At 46.1% G+C, this 19,971-nt stretch overlaps 1 long non-coding RNA gene across 1 annotated transcript; it reads right to left on the reverse strand.

Moving 5' to 3' along the window:
* Positions 1-10,498: 10,498 nt before the first annotated feature.
* On the reverse strand, positions 10,499-13,712 carry LOC115894629. Its single transcript, XR_004054775.1, has 3 exons — positions 13,474-13,712; positions 12,192-12,322; positions 10,499-10,963 (listed from the first exon to the last, which is right to left on the reverse strand). It is a non-coding gene; the product is annotated as an uncharacterized LOC115894629 (long non-coding RNA).
* Positions 13,713-19,971: the final 6,259 nt, after the last annotated feature.

A 19,971-nucleotide genomic window follows, 5' to 3' on the forward strand; every position in this document is an offset into this window, starting at 1 on the left:
TCACTGTGATGCATCCAGTGTGGATTTATTTATTTTTATCCTACTTCAGACCTGTGACCTTGGAATCTGAGATTTTACATCTTTCATCACTTTTAGAAAATTCTCCTTAACTTGCTCTTTAAATATTATTCTTTTTTTTTTTTTTTTTTTTTTTTTTTTTTTTTTTTTTTTTTTGAGAAGGAGTCTCGCTCTGTCACCCAGGCTGGAGTGCAGTGGCCAGATCTCAGCTCACTGCAAACTCCGCCTCCCGGGTTTACGCCATTCTCCTGCCTCAGCCTCCCGAGTAGCTGGGACTACAGGCGCCCGCCACCTCGCCCGGCTAGTTTTTTGTATTTTTTTAGTAGAGACGGGGTTTCACCGTGTTAGCCAGGATGGTCTCGATCTCCTGACCTCGTGATCCGCCCGCCTCGGCCTCCCAAAGTGCTGGGATTACAGGCTTGAGCCACCGCGCCCGGCCTAAATATTATTCTTTTCTGTTTTCTCCCTCTCAACATATGTGGGACCTTCTTATTCTACCCTCCATATTTCTTAACCCCTCTTTCCTATTTTTTGTCTTTTTATCTTTCAGTGCTAATTTTGAAGTAATTTCCTTTTATTTATCTTCCAGTTCAAAATTGGCTCTTCAGCTGTACTTAATCCATTGTTTAAATTCATTAAAGAGTTTTTCATCTTAATGATTCTGTTTTTAATTTCTAGAAGTTCTAGCTGAGTATTTTTCAAATCTATTCTTTTTATTAGAGGTAGAGATTCAGTCATTTGTTTCTGTTTCATTTCCTTTCATTATACTCTTAATCATTTAAAATACATTTATTTTGAAGTCTTCTAGACTCTCAGGCCAAGAAAGCTTTGTCATCTTCCGTGGTGTATTTTTCTAGCCCCCCTTTTCACAAAGAATGCCATTCTTTGAACATTCTCAGGTTTGCCCACAAAAACGTTCACCATTCTATCTTATTTGGGCCACTACCTCCTAGCCTGTCCTCACACAGATATGAAAACCGAAGGCCCTGATTACCAGAAACCAGGTCAGCAGTGAGAGTGTAAACTGTGAAGCCTTAGGGAAGGCCCAGGACCAGCCTGGGTACTCCAGCATTTAGAGGCCAGGCTGGGGGAGGAGAGGGGGCAAAGAGGCCAGGAAGCAGCGGTAAGTAGGGGGAAAAGAAAACCAAGAGTGTATGGTGTCGCAGAAACAGAGAGAAAGGAGTGGATCAAGAAGGAGACAGTGGCTGACTGTGCCAACTGCTAACTGTGCCAAGATGTCAAATAAAATGAGGATGGAGAAGTGATGATGGGATGTGGCAGGAACAGGAGAGGAAGAAGTGGAGGCAGTGATTACAAGCAGTTCTTTAGGGCCTATCTCTCAAGGTGAGGGGATAGGAATACAGTAAGGAGATAAGAGATTGGGATCAATGGGGAGTTTAAAGACATAGCAGGTGCCATGTACTAGAGCACTTTATACATTATTCCCAATCGTCCCAAGCACACAGAGTCCTACAGCGCAGGAGATGGAGGGCGGTGAGCTTCCTGCAGGTGCAGGTCCTTAAGGAGGTGGCGGAAGGGGCTCTCTGACAGAAGCCAGGATATGCCACCTGCCCATCGTACAGGAGGATGGAGGGCGGGGGAAACACATCACGGTGGACAGACGGGAGGTGGGGAAACAGAGATTCCAGTCAACAATGTGGGTTCAGGTCAACAGCAGAGAGTAAGGATGGGCGGGGGTCTCAGAGTGTGGGGACAGAGCAGGGCTGGCACGGGAACATGTCACATGGGCAGCGACCGCGGTCTGCAGTGACTCTCAGCAAGAACTTCAAGTTCTCTGTGCTTCCTTCAGGTTGCCAGGTGTTGGAGAAGCATTGCTGTGTGTGGTCCAGTGGCTTTTCTGAGGAATCTTCACTGTGGGCACTCGAGGGCCTGTTACCACCCAGAAAGTCTCCTGCCTGTGACTTGAGAACCAAGGCTGGTGCCTGTGCTGGGGATGAGGCCATGGCTGTTCTCTCTTGCCCGCTCGGCCCTCTGAGGAAACAGTTACTGTGGTTTCAAGTCCTGGGATCTCACACCCTTAACCATGTCTACCGCCCACTTCTGACCAACTGGGTGAATCTAAGATGTAATGGGAAGAAATTTACTTTCCCACAAACTAAACATAAAAGCATTCATTTAAAAAAGCATCCCTTGATTACATTAAATGGGATTACATTAATTGTTTTAAATGGGTCTGTATATACAATAAAACCTATGTGGGTTTTTTTTTTAAAAGAAATGCTTCACTGAGATATGATTCATGTACCATACAATTCACCTCTCAACGTCTGCAATGTAGTGGTTCTTAGGATATTTGTGGAATTGTGCAACCACAACCACAACCGATTTTCAAGCATTTTTCTCACTTCACAAAGAAAGTTCCTAACTTGTGAGCAGCCACTTTGCATTCTCCCCGCAGCCCCCACCGACCTACTTTCTGTCTCAATGGCTGTGCCTGTTCTGTACATTTCATAGAAATGGAATCACACATTACTTGTCCTGCTGTGACTGGCTTCTTTTCACTTATCATCATGTTTCCAAGCCTCACCTATACTGTATTGAGCATGACTATTTCATCCCTTTCTATGGCTAAATAATACTCCATTGTGCAGGGATGCCACGCCGTGTGTGTTTATTCACCAGGTGAGGGGCACTTGTGTCACTTCTACTTTTAGCTAACAGAGGTTTTAGAAATACTGTAAAAGAGAGTTTCTCGCCCCACTGCTCCAGCGGTAAAAGCAGCCCAAACTGGCTGGTTAAAACCTGTGCCGGTGACTTGTGCTGACAGGAGCCTGCTCCTCCCCGAGGCCCAGCCCCAGCAACACCTGCTGAGCGACGAGATTCCATGAAGGCTACACGCGGAGCTGAGTTGGAACCTGGCCTCTCTTGACACGGTGATCAATTTGACGTTAAAATTTGGCCCAAGAAACTGACAATCAAAGGTGATAAGCCACAATCTAGCTTCGGTTAGATCTGCTTTTTTTTTTTTTTTAAGTCATGACTCGGTGTTGCCTCGTTGTGCAACAATTTTCTAAATCGCTAAATTGACCTTCATTGTATGATCAGATAGTGACATGAAAAACATTGATCTTAGTCACAGGTTACAGCTGCATTTTGGAACCATCCTAACACCAGGTGCAGGAAGCAAAACTTACTATGTGACACGAGTGTAAGCCAATCTTCCCCCAGAGGCTCGATGCATCACGGGTGGAGCCCAGACCCCTGGTGTTCTAGGCCTTCTGGGATCCCCCGTGGACCCTGAGGGCATTCATGCTCCCATTTCTCCTGACTCCCTCCTGCTATTCAGGGGCCAGGCAGAGACAACAGATGGAAAGCAGACAGTGCCTGGAGATCAGCAGCCCTAGGCCCTGACTTTCCCAAACCCTCAGCATTGTAAAGGTAAGGCCAGCAGCAGGGTCAAGCCTCCTTCCATTAGGAAAAGGAAAACAGAAGTAATTGTGTTCTCTGGAGGGCAGGGCTCTGAGTACAGAGTCTCATGTTTTCAAAGTCGGAAAGTGTCCACAGTTAATATTTGGATGGGCCCACAGTGCCCATCTTGCTCGCTGGAGCCCAGGCCTGTCCCATCACAGACAAAGGGCTCTTGCTGTGCACCTGTGGAGAGGGGAGCTTGGCTGGGGGAAGGCAGGGTCAGCCTCTTTGTGTTCTTTTTGTTTGAAACAGAGTTTTGCAAAGGGAGTGGTTCTGGAAGAAAAGCAGAGCATGGAGTGTCAGAGGCCGGTGTGTTGTGAAATGCATAAGCCCTGGAGACCCTCTGTAACTGGCCTTCCACATACGCCTGCCGCCATCAACAACACTGAACCACGGAAGCGGGGTGTTTGCCAGCTCACGAGACTGGGAGACATGAAGCTTTCACCAGCAGAGGAGGTGGAGGGGAAACAGAAAGAAAGAACTGAGTCTAGCAGCCTCCTTGGACATTTCTTCCAACGCCTCCAGTCCAGCACAACAAACAACCTCAGGGCATCAGGCCCGTGCCGCGCCCTGGCACACCCAACTCTGCCCTGCTCCAAGAGCCCACAGAGGACCTCGGAGTCACACTCAAGGAGCGTGCTTGGAATCCAAAGTGCATGCTATGCTATGGTGGGGATATGGACAAGGACAGAAATAGCACCCAGCAAGGAAGGATGAACAGGGTGAGAGGTGTGAGGGAACTGCCCAAGCGCTGACACCTGGGTAGATTTTTAAGTGGCAAGAAATCACATAGACCACATGGTGGCCAGGGAGAGGGTTGGGAGGTGAGGGGTTCACAGCAGAGGGCTCTCCAAGAGAGGAAATAGCACGGGCAGCGGCTGAAGCATGCAATGGTGTGGTGTGTAAGCATGAACGTGTGTGAGTAAGTGTGTGAACATGTGTGTGAGCATTTGTGTGTGAGAGCATGGGTGTGAACGTGTGTGTGAGAGCATGTGTGTGAACACATGAATGTGTAAACATGTGTGACATGAGTGTGTGAGCATGAGTGTATGTGCATGTGTATAAGCATGAATGCATGTGCATGTGTGTAGCACGTGTGTGAGCATGAACATGTGAGTGTGTGAGCATGGATGCATGAGTATGAGAAAGTGTGCCTGAGCATAAATATGAGTAGGTGAGCATGTGTGAGCATGAGTGTGTGTGCAAATGTGTGCGAGCATGAGTGTGTGTGCATGTGAGCATTGAGTATGTGAGCATGTGTGTGAGCACATGTGTGCACATTAGTGAGCATGTGAGTGTGTAAGCACGAGTGTGTGTGCATTTGTGAACATCAGTGTGTGAGCATGTGTGAGCATGAGTGACCGTGTGTGTGCATGAACGAGCATGAGTGTGTGTATATATGTGTGTGTGAGCTTGAGTGCGTGAGAATGTGTGCATGTGTGAGCATGTGAGTGTGTGAACATTAGTGTATGTCTGCACGTGTGAGCATGAGTGTGAGCATGTGAATGTGTGTGCATGTGTGAGCTGAGTATGTTATGTGAGTGTGTGAATGAGCATGCGTGTGTTTAGTGATATGTTTGTGATTATACAAGTGATTTGGTGATCTTTGAAGTTCAATAGACATTTTAACACTTCCCCTATCAGCACATTGCACTTTATTAAAATTAGTTTGTACTGTCAGTCTTCCCACTAGATTATAAAATGTCATGTCTACCTTGGTCAACCTTAACAAGACTTGAACAGAGGACATATTCTGCCTTCCTAGGTGAAAAAGTTTGATTTTGCAAAGATAGAAACCTTCCCAGTTAACCTATACATTTTTAACGTGGTTCCAATAAAAAGTCCAATGGGATGAATGATTTTGTAATGTGATCCTAGATTTAAATTGTAACTGTACTAGTAAACATAAGAATATTCAAGCCAATATTTTAATGAAGAATACTATTTTATGACGTACAGCTGCCATAATGAAACAGATGACGCACGACAGATCACAATATGAACTTCAGAAACAAATTTAGGTACGTATCATAATTTAGCTACTATAATGGTATTTATTTATTTATTTATTTATTTATTTATTTATTTATTTATTTATTTTTTTGAGACTGAGTCTCGCTCTGTCGCCCAGGCTGGAGTGCAGTGGCCGGATCTCAGCTCACTGCCAGCTCCGCCTCCCGGGTTTACGCCATTCTCCTGCCTCAGCCTCCCGAGTAGCTGGGATTACAGGCGCCCGCCACCTCGCCCGGCTAGTTTTTTTTTATTTTTTTAGTAGAAACGGGGTTTCACCGTGTTCGTCAGGATGGTCTCGATCTCCTGACCTCGTGATCCGCCCGTCTCGGCCTCCCAAAGTGCTGGGATTACAGGCTTGAGCCACCGCGCCCGGCCTATAATGGTATTTAAAACACCAAATACATGGTGGCAAAATAGTTCACTAATCATTTGGAACACAGCCCGGGTGGACGCCTCTGCTGCGTTCCCACCTTCAGGCGACAGAACACGTGGGGAGTCACCCGGGTTGCCCCTACTAGTTCTTCCACTGACCCTGAAGCTGGGCGAGAGCAGAGACCAGCTAGTGTTCAACTCCTTGTCCCCATCATTCCATATGCCTTCCACAGAGGATGCACTAAATTCTCGCCGAAGGAATAAATGACCTTTTAACCTCTTCATGGTATCGTTTGGGCCTGGGAGGCACACAGCTCTTAGATAGCTGCCCTTTATGGCAGGTCACAAGTGATGCATGTCTGAGCTGAGAAGTCGACGTCCCACTTCTCCTTCGTTTTCTTGGCCATCCCTGAAGCCCTGCTAGGTCTATGCTAGAATCCTAATGAAACTTTTGCTTTTGCTCACTCAATAAGCACAAATAATAATAATGTAAATATTTACAACCTATAGACTAAAGTGTCCACATTTTCCTGGACCTTATGGATATATTATAGAAGCATATGTATAATATAATCTTAGTGGAGATTTTGAATAGAAGAGGTAGAGAAAATAAGAATGTGCCTAGTAATTTACATCGTTGTTTTTTTCTTACGTGACCAGTGAGCTTAGTGAGCACTAAGCCTGATTGATAAAAATGAGATGAGGTGACAGATCTCATGGTTGTAAATGAAAACACTGTGATTCAAACTCAAGTGACTGAAGTTAAGTTTCTTTTTCAGCTGAAGTATGCTGCTAGAATAAATCAGTCATTACTGATCCATGTCTTAGTCTGTTTGGGCTGCTATAACAAGAATGCCTTAGACTGGGTAATTCATAAGGAAGAGAAATTTATTTCCCACAGTTCTGGAGGATGGGAAGTCTAACATCAAGGTGCTCGCAGATTGTTGTTTAGTGAGGGCTGCTCTCTCCTTCCAATACGGCACCTTCTCACTGTGTCCTCGCATGGCAGAAGACATGGAAGAGTAAACTCACTTCCTCGAGCCCTTTTTAAAGGGAGTTAAACTCATCTGTGGGGCAGAGCCCTATGACCTAATTACCTTCCAAAAGCTTCGCCTCTTCATACCATAACTTTTGGGTTTACGAAATTTGAATTTGAAATACGAATTTTGGAGGGACACCAACTTTCAGGCTGTAATGACTCCTGTCAACAAAGGAGTAACAGTGTATTTGAAATAATGTAATTATTACTTTCGGCAGCCATTAGCCCCAACACTTACCACAAATGTGATTAGAAGTTTGAAACCTCTGACATTTGGTCTTGTTTTATGTAAGTTTTCTACATGACAATATTTGAGAAAAATAAGATACCTTCTGTCTCTCGTAAAACACATTTTATACGGGTTTAAGAAATCAACCACACATAGCTGAGAAAAGACTAACATTACTAAAATGTTTAAATGATTTGTTTTTTTGTAATTATGTAAATAATATATCTTCAGTTTAGAAAATATTAAAAAGATAAAGATAAGAAAAGGTAACAATAAGTCTCACATAATCCTGCCACCAGTGTTAACTGCAGGCAACATTCTGGTACATGTGGAACGAATATATGTTGAATGAAAAAATGAGTTTTCTTCCAGTCTTTGTTCTCAGTATGTATATGTATGTTGTTTACACATTGAACTCATGTCATGTTAAGTTCTCAGGCTTTTCTTTTTCCGTGTAACATTTCTCAAGTGTAGCAATGTGAATTGCAGCCTACGGCTTAGGAAAGTCAGAAATGTAACTTTCCTTTCCTTATCACACTTATTTCTATTTTAGCCCTCATCTGACAGGGCAGCAGCAGATTCATCTCATCAGTTCAAACATTCTCTGTCCTGAAATTTGTCTATTGCTGAGGGTAGTCGAGGCAGCAAGGCCACTGAGGCACTAGAGCTCCCTCCCCCGGGGTCCAGGGTCTGCCTGGTGTCACTGTGAGTCCCCTTCTCCCCGGGGTTGCAGGCAAAGACGAGGGCACTGGGGCGCTTGGTCCTTTCAGACTTCTCAGGATTCAGGGCAGAAGGTCCTGCTGACGGGACCCGCTGATATACCCTAGAAAACAGTGCTACCGCAGTGAGCTTTCTATCAAATCTGTCAGAAGTTCCATTATTTCCTGTGGTAGATTCAGAAAGTGGAATTGCCAAGTCAAAGGGTTAAGGCTCTTGATACACATATCAAGTTGCTCTCCAGAGAATGCCAACCTAAAGCTGTGACTGCAGCTGCCTATAGCAGCCTCGCAGGCATGATCATTCATGGCAGCCTTTCTTCAGCTCCTCCTGTACATTCCACGAAGACGTGATTTTTGTCTGTTCACCTACAGAGTTCCATTTCGTTCAGTTAGAAGGTCAACGGTTATTGAGAACTCATTAAATGCAAAGCATGTATAATTGGAAAAACTCCAAGCCTCAGGTTTTCATCTTCAAAAGAGGTATTAGGTTGATGCACTTACTTAATTGAGACTTTTGCCATTACTTTTGATGGCAAAAACTGCAATTACTTTTGTACCAAAGTTACTTTTATGACCGCCCTGCCTACCCACATCACGCTCACAGGAGAGTTCAGGACAGGGCACGTTCTAACTGATGAGATGAACCTGCTGTTGCCCTGTCGGATGAGGGCTAAAGTAAAACAGATCCGGACTTCCCTGCAAAAATGAGGGCAGAGGCCACTGGCAGGGACACAGACAAACCCTGATTCTCTCTACAAGACTCAGTGACTGGGAAAGTTGGGGGCTACGGAAACCCCACAGAATCTTTATGCAGAGCATTCTTGAAGCCCACCTAATCCAAGCCTTCCTGTTACAGAGGAAGAGACAGCAGAGTGACAAGGTGACCATGAGTCGGGGTGCAGCCTGGCCTGGACCACTCTCCTCATCGACGCCTGGATTCTTTCCCTCCACTCTCACAGCGGCTTGGCCTCAGCCTCCAGGAGCGCTGTGCTCCCTATTGCCAGTCTTCAGACACGGGCCCTGGGTTGCCATATTCACCCCCTCATCCCACGGGTCACACTGCTCAGGCCACCTAGACCTGCTCCTAGGACAGCTGGCCCTCATCCCTGCCCCAGGACAGACAGGAGCTCAGCAGAAAGGCCGCCAGACTCTTCAGAACTTCTTTCTGCACTGGGCTCAAGTGGCCATCCCAGGCAAGAGCAGGACCCTCTCTGTGTTCGTGTTCATGTTGCAACATTGCCTGCTTTCCATTAATTGCAGCTAAGTGGAGCGTTTAACCAATTAAAAGAATTTCCAGCACCACTCCTGGCTTAACCCTGTTTACCTCTTGTTTAATATACTGATTTGGATTTAGGGTGGTTTATTATAAAGGCTTGTCCTCAGTGGCAGTTCCCTCTGGGCCATGTCACCCAGTTTTTGACCAGCTCTGAATGACTCTGGAGGCCTCTGTGTAATGGTAAGCAACTTACTTACACACACACATGCACAAATGATGAGTGCTTCAGTATTTTCAACCTTGGGAAGTTTTGGTGTATGACATTGTGACGTTTTTGATTTGTGGCATGATTTTTTAATGGGGAAGAAAAATACTTCCAGGCTCCCTGTAGCAGCACACGTATTACAACAGGCACTTTCTGAGCATTCTCTCATTTTTTGCAACCATCCTTATTGTACCCATTTTACTCATACGGAAACCAAGTCATACAGCCAATAAACAGCAAAAACACGACTGAAGTCCCGCTCCAACTCCGGGCCTGCATTCTTTCCTTTGTGTGGCATTGCAGCTTCTACGGATGTTACGCTGGGGCCTTTGCCCCCCGCCTTTTTTTTTTTTTTTTTTTTTTTTGGAGACAGTGTATTGCTCTGTCACCCACGCTGGAGTACAGGGGCACAGTCTCAGCTCACTGCAACCTCTGCCTCCTGGGTTCAAGTCATTCTCTTGCCTCAGCCTCTCCAGTTGGTTCCAGAGTTGGTTCCTTGTGGTGGGTGTGTGGGGGGTTGTTGCTCTCACTGACTTCAAGAATGGAACCATGGACCTTCATGGTGAGTGTTACAGCTCTTAAAGATGGCACGGAAGCAAACAGGCAGCTGGAGCAACAGTTATTGTGAAGAGCAAAACAACAAACCTCCCACACTGTGGAGAGGGACCTAGGCGGCTTGCCGCGCTGGTGGGTGGGTGGGTGGGTGGGGGGGGTAGCCAGCTTTTATTCCCTTGTTTGTCCCCACCCATGTCCTGTTTCTGTCCTATCAGAATGCCCTTTTCCCAATCCTCTCCTGTGATTGGCTACTTTTAGAATCCCACTGATTGGTCCATTTTACAGAGTGCTGGCTGGTCCATTTTAAAGACTGCTGATTGGTGCATTTTACAAACCTCTTGCTAGGTACAGAGCACTGATTGGTGCGTTTTTGCAGAGTGCTTATTGGTGCATTTTACAAACCTCTTTCTAGCTACAGAGTGCTGACTGGTGCATTTTACAATTCTCTTGTAAGAGGAAAGTTCTCCAAGTCCCCACTTGACCCAGGAAGTCCAGCTGGCTTCCCTTCTCACAGCGGCTGGGATGACAGGTGTGCACCACCATGCCCAGCTAATTTTTGTATTTTTAGTAGAGATGGGGTTTCACCATGTTGTCCTGGCTGGTCTCAAACTCCTGGCTTCATGCAATCCACCCACCTTGGCCTCTCAGAATGCTGGGATTACAGGCGTGAGCCACTGCACCCGACCAGCATTTGCACATTTTAGAGGTGACTGTTCTGGGTGACAAATCACTCCCCAGGGACCACAGCATCAGTTTGACATGTAAAATGGGGAAATGGAACTTAGCCCGTTTAATAGACATTTGCTCACAAGTTGCCTGTTTCACCAGGGTGACTGCACGAAGGAACATGGAGTTAGGAGGTTGCTGGGTTAGATCAGCTAATGCTTCTAAATGGAAAGAAGTTTCAATGCGGTGAGAGTCATAGGGTGGTGACATGGACTAAACTAAGCCCTTCCTGGGGGCCAGGTTAACCAGGAATGTTTGTCAGTGACAGCACATCTGCGACCATGGCCGGGATGGAGGCCCACAGGGAGAGTGGGGAGAACGGACGTGGCGAGGCGTGAAGGCTGACCTCAGAAACGCACTGGATGAGCTGTGGCTCCTTTTGCTGGGAAAGAAAACACAAGCGAGGTAAGTAACCTAAATTATATGTCTAGCCCTACAAATGACCTAAGGCAGACAATTCTACCTGTTATGACTCAGATCCTCTCTCTACAAAATGGAAGAAATAATATTGCATTAAGTAACTTCCTAGAGATGCTAGGAGAACTTCCAGAGAGATTTATTTCTCAACCCATAAACTAATGTTGGTTACACCCAACATACAGTTCTTTAATTCCTTATTTCTTGTGTCCCAGGATCATAGGAAAAAAGCCTTCTGACATAAAACACAGAAATTGCAAAGAGCTACTCAAGTTCATTCTAAAATTAAGTTTCGCCTGATCCAAGAACCCTTCTTGGTTATAGGTTCAAAAAATGAAAGGACTTAGAGATGACTCAGTCCATCAGTGCAGGTGTCTAGAGTGTAACCTCCACCCCCAGGGCCAGTTCTCAGGTGGACAGCATTATTCCCTCGGGGTCTTGTCCTTGGAGGCTGACCACAGCCCAGGGTCATCCTCCACCAGCCATGCCAACTGACTGCAGCTGGCATTTGAGTGGAACCCTACTGGCTGTCCCTGACCCGGTCCAACCCTTTCATTTATAGGCAAACAACCAGAAGTCCACAGAGTTTCAATGAGGAAACGGGGATTGTACAGCTAGTGGAGGCCACTGATAGAATCTAGACCTTATGACTTCCAGCTTCATATCCATATCCTAACATAGTAAGATTCCATCTCCACAAAAGGAGTTTTAAAAGAATCAGCCAGGCGTGGCAGCATGCACCTGTAGTCCTAGTGACTTGGGAAGCTGAGGCAGGAGGATCGCTTGAGCCCAGGAGGTCAAGACTGCAGTGAGCTCTGATCATGGCACTGCACTCTAGCCTGCGTGACAAAGCAAGTCCCCGTCTCATAAACAAATAAATATAAAGCTAACGAGACCCAGCTGTACTAAGTTACTCATTTTATTTATTTAGTCAATAAATATTATTGAGTACCTACTGTGTACCCGACATTATGCCCAGATAAATGACTGCCCCTACTGCACCCAGCTAGAGAGGGATTTCGTAAAACATAGGCCTTTTTCACTCTGCAGGAGCTGGAGCAAAATTCAAGTATAAGTAAATATATATAAGTATAATATATAAAAGAATTTTTAAAATATATAACAAATATAATTTGTATATATATATTATATATATATATATAATTATGGTATCACTTGGTCCAAGGACTTACAAATATCTCCGAAAAAGAAGTTGACGACGTTAATAATAATAGTGAGTGATGCTATCCACCAGGAGCAGACTCGTTTGTATATTATCTTCAGTTTCCTCTTTGTTCTTCCCCGGGCATTGTGCTGTAGGAACCTATAGTAGAACGTGGCTATATAATTTCAATGGGAAAACCATCACGGAAGGAAGTTGAGCACATTGCTCCAAATCTTATCAAGGTTTTGGATAGAAGAAAAGATCTCATCATCATAGCTTTTGGTTGCATTTAAATTATCAACCAGAAATAATCCACTGAAGGTCTCTACATTCTCTTCCCCTGGTTGTGTTACAGGGAAAACAGCATCAAGCTGTGGCTGGGAAGACCAGGCTTCTGGTTTGCTACTCCCCAGGCAGCTTGTAACACCAAATGAGTCACTCCAATATCGCTGAGTCTCTCTCCTTGTTTTAAAATGCGAATGACTATGTGCCCTGCCTGCCTGGCAAGGCTGTTATTAGGATTAATAATAATAATAACTCCAAGGCTATTGTGCTTTGCAACATTTGCAACACTCTTTCACAACACCCCGTTTATAATTACCCCAATTACAGATGAGAACCCATGGCTCAGAGGAGTGACGCAACCTGCTGGAGGTGTCCAGCCAGAAAGTGCCGGCATGGGTCAGAGCCTCCCCCTGCGTGGGGCGTTCCCTCCGTTTCCTGGGGCTGCGCTGCCGAGGCGGGTTGTGGGTGGCTCCCGTGCGTTCCACAGACGCCCGGGTAGGGATCATGGGCGCACAGGGCTGCTCTCTCTCTCTAGGCAACTCCTAGGAGCTTGGAAATATCTGAGTGGCTTTGGCAGGTTTTCTGGGTGCAGAAATTAGGACAGGATGTTTTCAGTGAGAGGTCTCTGCTGCTCTCACAGTGTTGGCCTTCGCTCTGACTGCCTTACTTCTCTGCTGTGCTGGTCACTGTCTCCTCTGTGTGTCCTTCACTGTTTTCCTGTAAAAAGCACAGCCCTGACACACACATACATACACACACACAAATACTACCATCTCCCTGACCCTCTGGGTGTCTGCATCTTGAGCAGTGACTCCATGCTTGCTGGACGCTCCTCTCCTGTGTGTACAGAAGTCCCCGTGCACGCATCACCTCCCGGGGGCTGGAGGGCAGGTGGTTGCCACAGCCCCCCATAGGGCGTCTTCTCCATGCTCGGCTCCATCAGTGGCAGCATGACCCTGAATGCAGAGGCTTTCAAACTTCTAAACATATGTTTATGTGAACGTAAAACAAAAAGCAGTACTCACCCTCATTGCTTGTGGTGTACTTTGAGATTTCCTGGCTGAGTCTATTTCATGTAAATGAAATGCTGGTTGCAACCTAATATTTGATTATTTGACCCTCCAATGAGTGAAGGCCCACAGCTTGGGAAACACTATGAAGTGGCGTTTTTCAAAGGATGATCTCGCCGTCTGCCCACCATAGGCAAATCCCCACTGTCCAGGAAGGGAGACTTGCCGTGTTCATCCAACCCAGGCCGTTCTCTCCACTTCTCCCTGCCACCAAGTCCAGGCTCCTACAGTCTCCCTCCCCCGAGGTGTGGTCCTGTGTACCCCATCTTCCACTGGCCCAGAATGGTTTTCTGAAAATAGAAACCTGCCCCTTTCACATCTTTCTTAAAATCCTTCTATGACCGACTTCCCAAGTGCCATCACCTCAGGGAGGAAGTCTGGGCTCTTGAGATGGCCGAGGCCCTCTCTGCCTACAGTCTGACCTCCCCGCCGTTTCTACACCAACACTGTCCCCACCCACACTGTCCCCTTTGCATCCTGCCTGCACACAGTGCTATAGGCACTCCACAGTGCATGCCACCGCCTGTGCCTCTGACTCTGTTCCTGGGGCTGTCTCTGTTCTTCCCCAGGCTGGCACTGACCCAGTGCGGCACTTAGGCAGGACAGCACCTCCTCTAGGAAGCAGACGTAGGCCCTTCAGGCTGGCCAGGCCCCTGTCATGCATGATCCCATGGTACCTGTGTGAACACCTGCCCTGGCACTGTCCCTCCCAGACAAGTGTGGAAGTGGGAGGAGGGGCGGGACCCTGGGCAGGACAGAGGTGGCTACTGCTTGCCCATGGCTACAGCATGTTGCTCAGGGAAGTGATTAACAGATAGCATCTTCGGGGAGAAAATAAAACCACAGCCGGAAAGTCTGTCCAACTGAGTCATCCACAGAGCAGGGCTGGCTAGGAGGGAGAGTCCAGGAACAGGGCAAGCTATGGGCCCCAGGGAAGTCCATGAACAAAGAAGCTGAATGCAGAGCCTAGACCCTGGATACTCAAAGTGTGGTCCACCGACCAGAACCAGCCAGGGCTTCTTGCAGATGCCCCAGCCCCGATCAGAGAAGCACTGGGCCTGGGAAAGTTCCCGAGCCTAAGAGAGCAGCTGCCCCCAGTTGCCCACAGGGAGTGTTCACCCTGAGCACTCACTGGGCTGCGCTGAAGTTTTCTTCTTTCCTTTTTTTTTTCTCTTTTTTTTGAGACGGAGTCTTGCTCTGTCACCCAGGCTGGAGTGCAGTGGCGCAATCTCGGCTCACTGCAGCCTCTGCCTCCTGGGTTCCAGCGATTCTCCTGCTTCAGCCTCCCTGGTAGGTGGGGTTACAGGCGTGCTCCACCATGCCTGGCTAGGTTTTGTATTTCTTTTAGTAGAGACAGGGTTTCACAATGTTGGCCAGGCTAGTCTTGAACTTCTGACCTCAGGTGATCCACCCACCTCGGCCTCCCAAAGTGCTGGGATTACAGGTGTGAGCCATTGCGCCAGGCCCACTTTAATCATTTTTTAAGCGTACAGTTCACTGGCATTAAGTACATTTACATTGTTGTGCAGCCCATCGTCACCTTCCATCTCCAGAACTCTTTTCATCTTGCAAAACTGAAGCTCCACTCGTTAAACAGTAACTCTCCATTCCCCTACCTCCCAGCCTCTGGAAACTGCTGCTCTCCTTTCTCGATGACCACTTTCTACTACATTCCACGCACCCACTGCATTTAGTACATATACATATGCATCTATGACGCATTCTACTTCCTTTCTCTTTTGACTACTCCAGGAGCCCTCCTATCAGAGGAATCATGCAATATTTGTTCTTTTGTGACTCGCTGATTTAGTATAATGACATTATTTAGCATAATGTCTTCAAGGTGCAGCAGTGTTGTTGTCTATGTCATAATTTCCTTCCTTTTTAAAGCTGAACACCACTCCACTGTAGGTATATACCACATTATGTTCATCTAGTCATCGGTTGGACAGTTGAGTTACTTCCACTTCTTGGCGGTTGTGAATAGTGCTGCTATCTATGAACATGGGGGTACAAGTATCTGTTTAAGTCCCTGCTTTCACTTCTGCCCTAGATGTTAGAAAGGCAGTGTGCATTACCTGAGATACTAAAAGATGAGATATTACAAAGTGGTGTAAAAATATCAAGACACATGGTTCCTGCTGCAATTGCAATTTCTATTATTGAGGATAAACAGGAGAGGGCATCTGAAGAACTAAACAGAACTACGCAAGACGCTCTCCGGTGGAGTGAGATTTTAGAGGGTTGTGCATACATGAAAGTGATGTGAAGTTGTAAGAATGGATCAAATGGCAAAATCTAAAACTATGGCTATAAATACAAGTGATCATGCAATCCAAAGGACAATAAAGAGAGAAGTCTACTGCTTGCGGCTGGGAGCAGGATACGAATAGAAAACAAATATAAAGTTATACTGGTTATCTTCTAACTTGAATCTGTAATTTATGTTAAGCAGAAACATTTTTAGACTAAAAAGTATAGAAAAAACATAAATAAGAAAAAATGAAATTTTATGTCAGTGAAGTGATTAGTAGAGATTTCACAGAATCTCAGAAGAGAAAGGAGCGCTCATGGATTCTTAGAAAACTATGCAACGTATCCGCTGAGCGCTTCCTACCTTCCCATTCCCTCAACTGGAAAGAACACGAAATACCTAAAAGCCTGGCCATCTAGTTCAGAAGGAAAAGGCACCTGGAGGAGGGTTAGGAAGCCACTCACACTGTGTCAGGTTGCAGATGTGAATTAGACAGGAAGGACTGGCAGATCAGCCCTGCAAACTCATTTCGGCAAAGGAGAAAAAAGAAGGGGAGTGGAGTGAAGGAAGAGACCAAAAATTAACTCGAGAGAAAACATAACTGGAGAAGCAGAAGTAAATTCCTCACCATTGCTTCACTCCGAAAAAAATCATTTCATAAGAATAGGAAGTCAACAAAATAGTCCAAAGTGAAAACAATACACACAGTAAGAAAAAGAGAGACTGCAGACATAGGCAACAAACTGGGGATCCAAACCTCACTGTTAATTAACAGAAAAGCAAGGGACAGAGCTAGACACTGATGGAAACTGAACTGCCCGCAACGTGGAGAGGTCAGGCGCGATCCTAGAGAAAGCCAGTGACAAAGACAAGAAAATTAAACTAGAATGACGACATAACCGATACTGGTGACAAAGACAATCCACATGGGGTAGAGACAGAGAACTCGCAGAAGGAACCGAGGAGCCATTCAGAGATACAGCACAAGAGAATTTTCCTGGAAAGGAAGAAGAACAGCATCTTTGTATCAAAAGAACATGCCACAGTTCAGGAAATTTTGAATCAGAAGGCTCAAGCAAGAGTTAAGCTATTGAAATTCAAGGATAAAGAACAAATTCTTAGCTGGGCGCGGTGGCTCACGCCTGTAATCCCAGTACTTTGGGAGGGTGAGGCAGGTGGATCTCTTGAGGCCGGAAGTTCAAGATCAGCCTGGCCAACATGGTGAAACCCTGTCTGTATCAAAAATACCAAAAGTAGCTGGTCATGATGGCTCATGCCTGTAATCTCAGCCACTCGGGAGGCTGAGGCAGGAGAATCACTTGAACCTGGAAGGCGGGGGTTGCAGTGAGCCAAGATCATACCATTGTACTCCAGCCTGGGCAACAAAGTGAGCCTCCCTCTCTAAATAAATAAATAAATAAATAAATAAATAAATAAATAAAATAATAAAGAACAAAAGAACAAATTCTCAAATTCTCAAGACACCAGGCAGAAAAACCAAAACATCTACAAGGGTAAACAATCAATAAATAAATCTGATCTCCAGTGTCCCTACAGCAGCACTCAGTGCTGGAAGGCAATGGAGCAGTGCTGGAGGAGTTCTAAGGAAGCTCAGCCTGGGGTACCACAGCAGTCATGCGGGTGGGAAGAAAGGCACCAAGGCAGCCATCTGCAGGCACGTCAGGGGACAGGCACTACAATTAAAAGCTGCCAGGATCAAAACCTCACTGTTAATTACAATTAACAGCGGTTAAATCTGGTGGGAATACGGAATATTAAGGGCTTTATCTTTTTTCATTTATCATTAAAAAAGGAGTTTTAAGGAGATTCTAGTAGAGTTCATAGCTGCTCTAAAACAGTTAAAATCTCCTGACTGACAGATTTCAGCCTGAGGAGTCAGAGGCTTTTGAAAAACAGATTTTGAAAAACATGGATCTAATTTTCAAAGAGGGAGAAAAAGGATTTTTTAAGCCGTATTCTATATACACTATGAGTTGACATTCATCCTGGAAAGATTCTATAATGGATTTTTAATGAGATGTTTTGCAAATACACTTTAAATTTAAAAATAGTCATGCCGATCTAAACCAGTTTTTACTTTTGATAAGCTTGCTAGAAAAATCAGAGAAATGTGTTGATGCTCTTCATTGGGACTTCAGCCTGGTGCTCTTGAGAACCATGCAGTCCAGGGAATAATGCAGACGGGGGGTTAATGACTGCCTAAAAAGACTGTGTTCACAGGACCATGAGTAGAGGCTGTTGTCATCGCGAAGGGGACTGGAATGGTGCCCTCTGAGACCCTCAGCTCATTCCTTTTCAGTTTGGGAAAGAGTGGTGGCAGTGGGAGGTGGGTGTGTGGGGCAGTGGGGATGAGAGCCTGGGGTGTTGCAGGCACCAGGATAGTCACCGTAGGCGCGTTGTTTACTCGCTCATTGTGATGAAGCTACACAGAGGATGATGTGCTCCTTTGTTACAGATTAGAAAGTGGCAGTGAGTTGCGGTCAAAAAGAAGATGAAGGTGAGATCAGGATGTCAACACAGGAAGGCAGAATGTGCCCTCAGCAGGCCCCCCAGGGGTGAGTGTGGAGACCCCTGTCCCTGTTCCAGAGTGGTGTGAGTCAGGGGTATGTGTGCAGTTAAACATACAAGATGCAGTGTGTGCACCAGGCGCCAGTTATTGTGTCCACTGGGGGACGTTCATTTCCCGTGATCAGATGCTCACGACCCCGTTCAGCACTCCTGAGAGGCCAGTGTGCTGCTCCGCTCTGACGCCTGCCTGATTGGTGGCCCATGTATGGCAGGTGCACCTGACAACGATAACTCAAGCATGTCCTAAGAATGACTCCATGGTCTAAGAAGAATGTCTGTTCAGAGTTCTGAGCTAAGCAGTCCAGGAGTGGCCAACCAGGAGGTTCATTTCTTATCTATGAGGAACATCTGAGCCCCTGGCCCATCCTGTGGCAGGTTGCTGGGGCCGGGTGCTAAGTGAAAATGCTACATAAACTGCATGCCTTTTATGAGAGGTAATGGTTCCCCTGTCCAACCTGCTACCACTGGACCATCCCTGAATAAATTTCCCCCAACGAACGCTGTGCCTCATTTGCTGGCTCTGGGTCTCTTCTTGGGCCTCTTGAACATGGTGCTATCCCTGCTGAAGTCAATAGGAGCCTAGGATGACAGCTCCTATTGGGGTGAGGCCTGTTCCAGAAGGTTCTGTTGTCTAGGATACAGTGTTTCTCTCCCTCAAATAGATAGCTTCTGGCTTCCTTTTTCTGTGGTCTGTACTGAACCATCTCTTCCAGGCATGCATTCACTCTCTGCACAGGTTGCCCTCAAGTTGCTTAGGTTTTGCTTCCCAAATTACAATCCCACTGTAGCTCCTCCTTCAGACTCCTAGGGCCAACCCCAGAGGGTGTGGGTTCCCTTGCATTCAAGAACAGCTTACATCTAAACAGCACTCCATGTATTACAAGAAGGTCACAGGGTTCACTACCATGGTTGCCCAAGGTTGCACAGCTTGTAAGTGTCACATCCAGAATTTGAATCCAAGTTAATATGACCTTAAAACTTGTTCTTTCTTCTAGGCAATGCTGCATAGACAGCAGAGCCCAAAGTGTGGAAGATATACTGAGTAACAAAATTGAATTTTAGAAAATACTGAGATAAATTAGAACATTGTGCTCTATCAGCATGCAATTTATTAAAGACAAAATGTAAGTTCTTGGTTTAAGTTCACAAAACAAACAGTGCAAGTATGGAGCACAGCATGTCAAAGGAAAACCTTTTATTTGTTTTCGGTAAACTCCATTTGAATCAAGACAATGACCATGCCCCACACTGTCTCCCCTTGACCACTGTGTGTTCAGGCAGCCAGGACGATGGAGGGACTGGCTCTTTCTGGTGTCTGAGGAATCTTGGAAGGCCTGGGAACATTTAGCCTGGAGAAGAGGAGAATTCACAGAATGGTGGCTGCTGTCACAAGTCTGAAGAGTGGTCAGCAAGAGGGGGGATTGGTATCAGCACCTGCAGAGGAAGAGAACCACTTCCACCCAGTCTAACAGACAACCTTCTGGAGAAACAGCTACACAGGTGGTCAGGAGCGCAGGCTTCAAAGTGAGACAGACCTAGGCTTACATGCCCCCTCCACCTTCTAACCTCTGAACATGAGTCCCCGCTGCGTGTGAAAGATGAGGATGCAG

Source organism: Rhinopithecus roxellana, chromosome 18 (assembly GCF_007565055.1).
Source record: "Rhinopithecus roxellana isolate Shanxi Qingling chromosome 18, ASM756505v1, whole genome shotgun sequence".
Taxonomy (NCBI): Eukaryota; Metazoa; Chordata; class Mammalia; order Primates; family Cercopithecidae; genus Rhinopithecus; species Rhinopithecus roxellana.